This window comes from Oncorhynchus gorbuscha, linkage group LG02 (assembly GCF_021184085.1).
Source record: "Oncorhynchus gorbuscha isolate QuinsamMale2020 ecotype Even-year linkage group LG02, OgorEven_v1.0, whole genome shotgun sequence".
NCBI classification, from domain to species: domain Eukaryota; kingdom Metazoa; phylum Chordata; class Actinopteri; order Salmoniformes; family Salmonidae; genus Oncorhynchus; species Oncorhynchus gorbuscha.
The window spans coordinates 30065393-30074766 of NC_060174.1; the positions used below are offsets into that span (position 1 = coordinate 30065393).

Consider the following 9374-nt stretch of genomic DNA (forward strand, 5'->3'; position numbering starts at 1 on the left):
ACCCTGAACGACCATCCCCACTGTCAAACATGGTGGTGGCAGCATCATGGTTTGGGCCTGCTTTTCTTCAGCAGGGACAGGGAAGATGGTTCAAATTGATGGGAAGATTGATGGAGCCAAATACAGGACCATTCTGGAAGAAACCCTGATGGAGTCTGCAAAAGACCTGAGACTGGGACGGAGATTTGTCTTCCAACAAGAAAATGATCCAAAACATAAGGCAAAATCTACAATGGAATGGTTCAAAAATAAACATATCCAGGTGTTAGAATGGCCAAGTCAAAGTCCAGACCTGAATCCAATCGTGAATCTGTGGAAAGAACTGAAAACTGCTGTTCACAAATGCTCTCCATCCAACCTCACTGAGCTCGAGCTGTTTTGCAAGGAGGAATGGGAAAAAATTTCAGTCTCTCGATGTGCAAAACTGATAGAGACATACCCCAAGCGACTTCAGCTGTAATCGCAGCAAAAGGTGGCGCTACAAAGTATTAACTTAAGGGGGCTGAATAACTTTGCACGCCCAATTTTTCATTTTTTGATTTGTTAAAAAAGTTTGAAATATCCAATAAATGTCGTTCCACTTCATGATTGTGTGCCACTTGTTGTTGATTCTTCACAAAAAAATACAGTTTTATATCTTTATGTTTGAAGCCTGAAATGTGGCAAAAAGTCGCAAAGTTCAAGGGGGCCGAATACTTTCGCAAGGCTCTGTACTTTACTGGACAAATTACTGGATATATTAGACTGGCTGTAAGATCATCACAACTTTACAACATTTGGTTATAGTTTTGTATTTCGAAAAACATCATGGGCTACTTGTTGCTGCCTTGATTCACTTGAGGCCACCAGTGCAGGTCAACTTGGGTCACTCAGGTCAACAAGCTCTCAATTAGATATTTATTCATGCTTCTCCAAATATATAATTTTGAAGTTGCTCCAAATGTCAAATGTCAGAGTTTTTTGACACCCCGGGTTGACAAATGTTTTTAAATTAAGTGTCCACCACTGGGATCGAATATACAGCCTTCTGGGATTACACCCATTCACCACCCCCACCCATAACGCCCTATCAAAACCCAAGCCTACTTGATGGTAATAGTGCTCACTGTTGCTCCTTGTGGAATTTCCCGATGTCCTCAGGATGTGAATAAGCGTCCAAATTCGAAGTCACTCTTGAGCGATCTGCCTGACTCATATCACTTATCTGAATGAAATAATGAATATTGAGCATTGACAGTTTGTTCACGTGGTAATTCATAAAGGGTAGACTCTTTTGAAATTGGAAACAAGTGGAGCATGGTTATCATTGGTTTGAAAACTTGGGAGACACCTCCACTTTCAACTCTCTCTGCTCCAGCCTACTTTCCTGTTCATGTTGAGCATATTCATGTGAATACCACCTGGCACGAGTTGCATAGCTTTTTCAAAGATTTTTGAGCAAGTCTGACCAAGCATGGAAGAGTTGGCGAGAGAAAGCATCAGCTTGCTGGCCAAGCCCGTGCTCGATACAGATGGCCCAAGACTTGCATGTGTGGGAGCAGTTTTCCTCATGCTCAAATCTGCGCTTGGTGCGGGACTTCTCAATTTCCCTTGGGCTTTCGAGAAAGCCAAGGGAATTCACAATGCAGTCCCCGTGGAAATGGTTAGTGACTTTAGTGACCCCAACCTGGTCTCAGAGCATTTCGTATTATTCTGTACATAAATCCGAGACACTGTATTTTGTATGATATGTTAAGTTTGGTATGGTTACATAAGACAAAACGTTACTTAAGGCAAAAATGAAAGTAGGGTGGTTGGATGGGTGGGCGTATAACATGAACGTCTAGCAACCCAAAGATTGCAAGTTCAAATTTAATTGCAGAGAACTTTAGAATGTTACCTAATTAACAACTTTATAACTACTTACTACTTTTGACCTACTTTCCAACTACTTAGCATGTTAGCTAACCCTTTAACCTAACTCCTAAACTTATAAACTTATATTGTATGTTTTGAAAATTTGTAACATATAATTTGTAACATATCATATGAAATGGGTGATGGACATCCACAAATGAATACATACCATACGAAACGTAACATATCATACTAAATGTACTGTCTCCGATTTACATACAGAATAATACTAAATGCTCTGAGACCAAGTTTGCTGACCCTGGTAAACAAAACATGTATAGCCTATATTCCTGTTCTATAACTCAATTACAACCATCATTAACCATCTCCTCCTGTTTTTAAACTTAATTCAAACCAATTTAAACAATCCAATCTACTCTATCTCTACTAAATCCCATTGACTTACTTGACATGTAATTTCATGCGCTGGTGAACCTTCTGAAATTGGGTGTTGGTGATTTTTTGGGGGAAAGGTCAAATTATTTCCAGTTTTTGCATTTTTTATAGAATCAATATCAAGAACACCAGTCATTCTCTAGACTAGTGTAATAACTGATATTCACCTCTCTCTGACATTACTTCCTCTCATCACTTTTATCCTTCATAGGCCTACTCTCTAATTCACTGATCAATAACATCTCTCTTCTCCCACTGAGCAACCTCCTGATTGTATTTTTATCCCTCCTCTGCCCCAGGTGTCCCTGGTGTTCCTCAAACTTAGCCTTCTCCCTAAGTTTGTTTTACTCACTGCTTTAGCACACTCTGCTAACCCTGATGTCCTTGCCGTGTCTGAATCCTGGCTCAGGAAGGCCACCAAAAATTCTGAGATTTCCATACCCAACTATAACATCTTCCATCAAGATAGAACTGCCAAAGGGGGAGGAGTTGCAGTCTACTGCAGAGATAGCCTGCAAAGTAATGTCATGCTTTCCAGGTCCATACCCAAACAGTTCGAACTACTAATTTTGAAAATTACTCTCTCCAGAAATACGTCTCACTGTTGCTGCCTGCTACCGACCCCCCTCAGCTCCCATCTGTGCCCTGGACACCATTTGTGAATTGATCGCCCCCCCATCTAGCTTCAGAGTTTTTTCTGTTAGGTGACCTAAACTGGGATATGCTTAACACCCCGGTAGTCCTACAATCTAAGCTAGATGCCCTCAATCTCACACAAATCATCAAGGAACCCACCAGGTACAACCCTAACACTGTAAACAAGGGCACCCTCATAGACGTCATCCTGACCAACTGGCCCTCCAAATACACCTCCGCTGTCTTCAACCAGGATCTCAGCGATCACAGCCTCATTGCCTGTATCCGCTACGGAGCCGCAGTCAAACGACCACCCCTCATCACTGTCAAATGCTCCCTAAAACACTTCAGTGAGCAGGCCTTTCTAATCGACCTGGCCCAGGTATCCTGGAAGGACATTGACCTCATCCCGTCAGTTGAGGATGCCTGGTCATTCTTTAAAAGTAACTTACTCACCATTTTAGATAAGCATGCTCCGTTCAAAAAATGCAGAACTAAGAACAGATACAGCCCTTGGTTCACTCCAGACCTGACTGCCCTCGACCAGCACAAAAACATCCTGTGGTGGACTGCAATAGCATCGAATAGTCCCCGCGATATGCAACTGTTCAGGGAAGTCAGGAACCAATACACGCAGTCAGTCAGGAAAGCTAAGGCCTGCTTCTTCAGGCAGACGTTTGCATCCTGTAGCTCCAACTCCAAAAAGTTCTGGGACACTGTGAAGTCCATGGAGAACAAGAGCACCTCCTCCCAGCTGCCCACTGCGCTGAGGCTAGGTAACACGGTCACCACCGATAAATCCATGATTATCGAAAACTTCAACAAGCATTTCTCAATGGCTGGCCATGCCTTCCGCCTGGCTACTCCAACCTCGGCCAACAGCTCCACCCCCCCCCCCCCCGCAGCTCCTCGCCCAAGCCTCTCCAGGTTCTCCTTTACCCAAATCCAGATAGCAGATGTTCTGAAAGAGCTGCAAAACCTGGACCCGTACAAATCAGCTGGGGTTGACAATCTGGACCCTCTATTTCTGAAACTATCCGCCGCCATTGTCGCAACCCCTATTACCAGCCTGTTCAAACTCTCTTTCATATCGTCTGAGATCCCCAAGGATTGGAAAGCTGCCGCAGTCACCCCCCCTCTTCAAAGGGGGAGACACCCTGGACCCAAACTGTTACAGACCTATATCCATCCTGCCCTGGTCTTCGAAAGCCAAGTCAACAAACAGGTCACTGACCATCTCGAATCCCACCGTACCTTCTCCGCTGTACAATCTGGCTTCCGAGCCGGTCACGGGTGCACCTCAGCCACACTCAAGGTACTAAACGATATCATAACCGCCATCGATAAAAGACAGTACTGTGCAGCCGTATTCATCGACCTTGCCAAGGCTTTCGACTCTGTCAATCACCATATTCTTATCGGCAGACTCAGTAGCCTCGGTTTTTCGGATGACTGCCTTGCCTGGTTCACCAATTACTTTGCAGACAGAGGTCAGTATGTCAAATCGGAGGGCATGCTGTCCGGTCCTCTGGCAGTCTCTATGGGGGTGCCACAGGGTTCAATTCTCGGGCCGACTCTTTTCTCTGTATATATCAATGATGTTGCTCTTGCTGCGGACGATTCCCTGATCCACCTCTACGCAGACAACACCATTCTATATACTTCCGGCCCGTCCTTGGACACTGTGCTATCTAACCTCCAAACGAGTTTCAATGCCATACAACACTCCTTCCGTGTCCTCCAACTGCTCGTAAACGCTAGTAAAACCAAATGCATGCTTTTCAACCGATCGCTGCCTGCACCCGCATGCCCGACTAGGATCACCACCCTGGATGGTTCCGACCTTGAATATGTGGACATCTATAAGTACCTAGGTGTCTGGCTCGACTGTAAACTCTCCTTCCAGACTCATATCAAACATCTCCAATCGAAAATCAAATCAAGAGTCAGCTTTCTATTCCGCAACAAAGCCTCCTTCACTCACGCCGCCAAACTTACCCTAGTAAAACTGACTATCCTACCGATCCTCGACTTCGGCTATGTCATCTACAAAATTGCTTCCAACACTACTCAGCAAACTGGATGCAGTTTATCACAGTGCCATCCGTTTTGTCACTAAAGCACCTTATACCACCCACCACAGCGACTTGTATGCTCTCGTCGGCTGGCCCTCGCTACATATTCGTCGCCAGACCCACTGGCTCCAGGTCATCTACAAGTCCATGCTAGGTAAAGCTCCACCTTATCTCAGTTCACTGGTCACGATGGCAACACCCATCCATAGCACGCGCTCCAGCAGGTGTATCTCACTGATCATCCCTAAAGCCAACACCTCATTTGGCCGCCTTTCGTTCCAGTACTCTGCTGCCTGTGACTGGAACGAATTGCAAAAATCGCTGAAGTTGGAGACTTTTATCTCCCTCACCAACTTCAAACATCTGCTATCTGAGCAGCTAACCGATCGCTGCAGCTGTACATAGTCTATTGGTAAATAGCCCACCCATTTTCACCTACCTCATCCCCATACTGTTTTTATTTATTTACTTTTCTGCTCTTTTGCACACCAATATCTCTACCTGTACATGACCATCTGATCATTTATCACTCCAGTGTTAATCTGCAAAATTGTAATTACTCGCCTACCTCCTCATGCCTTTTGCACACAATGTGTATAGACTCCCCTTTTTTTCTACTGTGTTATTGACTTGTTAATTGTTTACTCCATGTGTAACTCTGTGTTGTCTGTTCACACTGCTATGCTTTATCTTGGCCAGGTCGCAGTTGCAAATGAGAACTTGTTCTCAACTAGCCTACCTGGTTAAATAAAGGTGAAAAAAAAAAGAAATCAGTGGCCTGGTAATCCTGGGCTACTCCTCCTCCATCAGTGGTCAGAACACATACCAAGCTGTGGTGAAGGATGTGTGTGGGCCTGCGATCGGGCAACTCTGTGAGGTCGTGTTCTCTTCAACCTCTTCATGATCTCTGTGGCTTTCCTGGTCATAGTAACGGACCAGCTGGAGAAATGTGAGTCATCTCCGTGACCACATGACTCTCTGAGATCTCTTGCTGAATTATGTTATAGAAAATTCCTTCCTGAACTATTTCTTCTGGAGCCTTTGAAATCATCTGAGTTTGTTTTCCCCCATCCTTCTCATTATGTAATGATGCTCATAGGAAATGGGTTAATGATATAGATTGTCAACATTATAACTGATACATGTTTCATGATGTAATTTATGTGTTTGTGTTGATAACTGGATTACACGAAGCAGACATGCCATTCCACTGGTAAACAGACCCGCATTTTGTCCTCATCCTCCTGTGTGTCTTCCTCATCCTCCCTCTCTCCATCCCTAAAGAGATCAGTATTCAGAAGTACATCAGGTGAGGTATTTATGGGCAGTTTAATACGGCATTGCAAAGACTACTTGGTGCATAACATTGCAATATTGACATGTATGTTGCTGCCATATTCAATATCATGTTATACTCAAGCTTTTCCCCCTCTTTGAAGTATTTTAGGTACTCTGGCCGCTACATACCTAACAGTGGCCATTGTTCTGAAATATCACACGAGAGGAACGTGAGGTGCACATATCCACCCTCTACAGTAGTGGGTGAGTGCTTGTAATCCCAATTAATATGAGTCATTTCTATCTTTGTTATATAATCTGAGGTGAACAATAGATAGGAGTTTATGATCGGTCTATGTGCTAGGTAGAAAAATGCTGTCAAAGTTAAATGTAGCCTTTTATGCATCTAGGTCTGTGAGATCAGGATATAAGATGATATTTTAATAAAAGTAACTTCTAAACATTCTGCTCTTGTTAAAGGTAGTTTAATTTTCAACAACATTTTGACTGTTTGGGATTGAAGTCATGGCCATCAGCCGCCCACACATTGTAATTTGTCAGTGTGATTGACACACAAACTGTAAAAGACTGACATTGCCTCAAAGGTCAGACCAGGTACTTCAAAAAAGCCTTTCCATAGTTTTGTTGTTGGCTCTCTGTAGAATAAGCTCTATGCCTTCGATGTTCAGCGTTATCCCGACCATCTACTTTGGCTTTCAGTACGTGGTCCTTCTGTAGCTCAGTTGGTAGAGCATGGCGCTTGTAACGCCAGGGTAGTGGGTTCGATCCCCGGGACCACCCATACGTAGAATGTATGCACACATGACTGTAAGTCGCTTTGGATAAAAGCGTCTGCTAAATGGCATATATTATTATTATTATATTATTATATTATTAAATCATGTCTGGTTTTCAGAGGTTACTAGTGAGGTTAGATCATTTTCTTTATGAAGCCAATGGTTAAAGGTCTGGCATTTACCCCAAATTCTGGTCAATTGAGGAGCTGTCTGGAAACCCATCACAGTCCAGTCGAGCCTCAGGCTATCCTGCTCTTTACAATGGCTAAGGAGAGCTGGTTCTCTGTTCAATATTTGAACATAGGTAAGATTGAAAATAAGTGGTATTTTCCACTTTTCTTCCAGAGGTAGTTTCTTTGTAATCTTCTGAGTAACCAAGGGAACACAGGAGGATGATCAGAAATGCAATTAAAGGGCAGTGGGAGAGAGAACTAGTGTTGTACGAACCATCCTGATCTCTCAAGCTTACATTCTATTTAGCTATCTGTTTAGCGAAACCAAACTTAAGCTTGCGAGATCAGGATGGTTCATACGAAGCTAAAAGAGGCCCACAAAGCCCAGCTAGCTGAGCCCCTGCATCCTCAGGCTGATTGATTACTTAGCTGGAGAAGAAAAAGGAATGATGGAGATCCTGAAGGAAGGTGGGATGGAGGAACGTTGGAGGAACATATTGATGAAACCTGGGAGAACTTTGCTTATGCAATGTATACTTTTGCATTGGAAGCTTGTCTCAGCTCATGACAGGCTTTGACGTTCTATGAGCATTAACAGCTTTGGAGCCCCATACTATTGATTGCTTCTCTGGCTCTTACATTGAGACTAACTGGACACCAGAATGATTCAAAGGATGAATTGTTGGGGCTCTTTTTCCTGTGAGAACTGTCTGTGAAAATTAGAGCTATATGAGTGACACAAGTCTCAGTCTCAGGTCTATGTAGCCATGTTTATCTGTGCTTTGCATTCTGAATCTGCCATGTCCTGTTCTGTATCATTCTGTGCTCCAGTGTCACAAGGCTTGCACAGCCATCTACAGCAACATGCAGCAGCATGGAGAACAAAAGCCTGTCCCACTGGGTTTTCATCTCTGTGTCGTCCGTGTTCTTCTGCCTGGTCATCTACTCCCTAACTTGTGAGGCTCATCCTTTCAATACTCTATCTGATAGCACCAAGTGATTGTAGTGAACACAGCGACTATATGACTGCACGCTCTTAGAAAAAAGGGTTCCATAGTAGAACCCTTTTTGGTTTCAGGTAGAACCCTTTTGGTCTCCATGTAGAACCCCCTGTGGAAAGGGTTCTACCTGGAACCAAAAAGGGTTCTTCAAAGAGTTTTCCTATAGACACAGTCGGTATTAGATATGACGTCGCGGCACTGCCCGCCTGTGGGGAAAACAACCTGTGGTTACCAAGGTTACTACTTTGACTCACAGCAAAAACATGACCTTTTTCAAACTCAATTTTCTTGTTGTCGAATTGTTTTACTAAATTACAAAACTACATTTTAGAGAAGTACCACATATCTAAAGGTTACTTTTCAACATTTCCTACTCCCTCCTGTTCGCGCCACTTAGAAAAAGGTAATATTGTAGGGCTTCCCTCATGCCCCTTTTCATGATAATGCTAACAGCCAAGTGAGTGAGTAAAAACAGTTTATGCAAAAAGGTTCAATGCAGATGTCGGTAGCTATTTCGTTAACATCTTTAGCAGTTGTATGGTTTGGGGTTAGATGCCGTTCAGGGTTCTGTTGGTTCTAGACTTGGAGCAATTAGGGTTAAGTGCCTTGCTCAAAGGCACATCAATAGATCTTTTTTTTTACCTCGTCGACTGGGATTCTTAACAGCGACCTTTCGGTTACTGGCCTTCTGTGAACAGTATATCGATATTCATCATTGTATTGACATGTTTGTCAGAAGTTAAAAATAAAAGAAAAGTTTAATAGGAAATATGTTCTGGCACTTGTTTCGCTTGTCTTCATACATGTCGACTGCCTGCTTTCCCAGAAATGTAAAGCAATCAAGCAACAGATTCATGGTTTATTTCAGTATTACCATTTTATTGAGTTGCATCACTCTACATTATCTAGAATTTCAACAACGTTAAGACTAAATATAGTACTTGCATCCCTGCAATAAGTCTCTACACTCAAAGAGAGAAAGCCATTTTACTGAAACATACATAAGTATAAGAATGAGTATTTCATTAAACATTGCCATAAAAGTGAATGTTCATTCTGTATGGCATTTTCTATTCATATATATTTTTGTTTCGTCTGTCCTTTATAGGAATACTATAAAAG

At 43.0% G+C, this 9374-nt stretch overlaps 1 pseudogene; it reads left to right on the top strand.

Moving 5' to 3' along the window:
• Positions 1-1453: 1453 nt before the first annotated feature.
• On the top strand, positions 1454-8251 carry LOC123989886 (annotated as a pseudogene).
• Positions 8252-9374: the final 1123 nt, after the last annotated feature.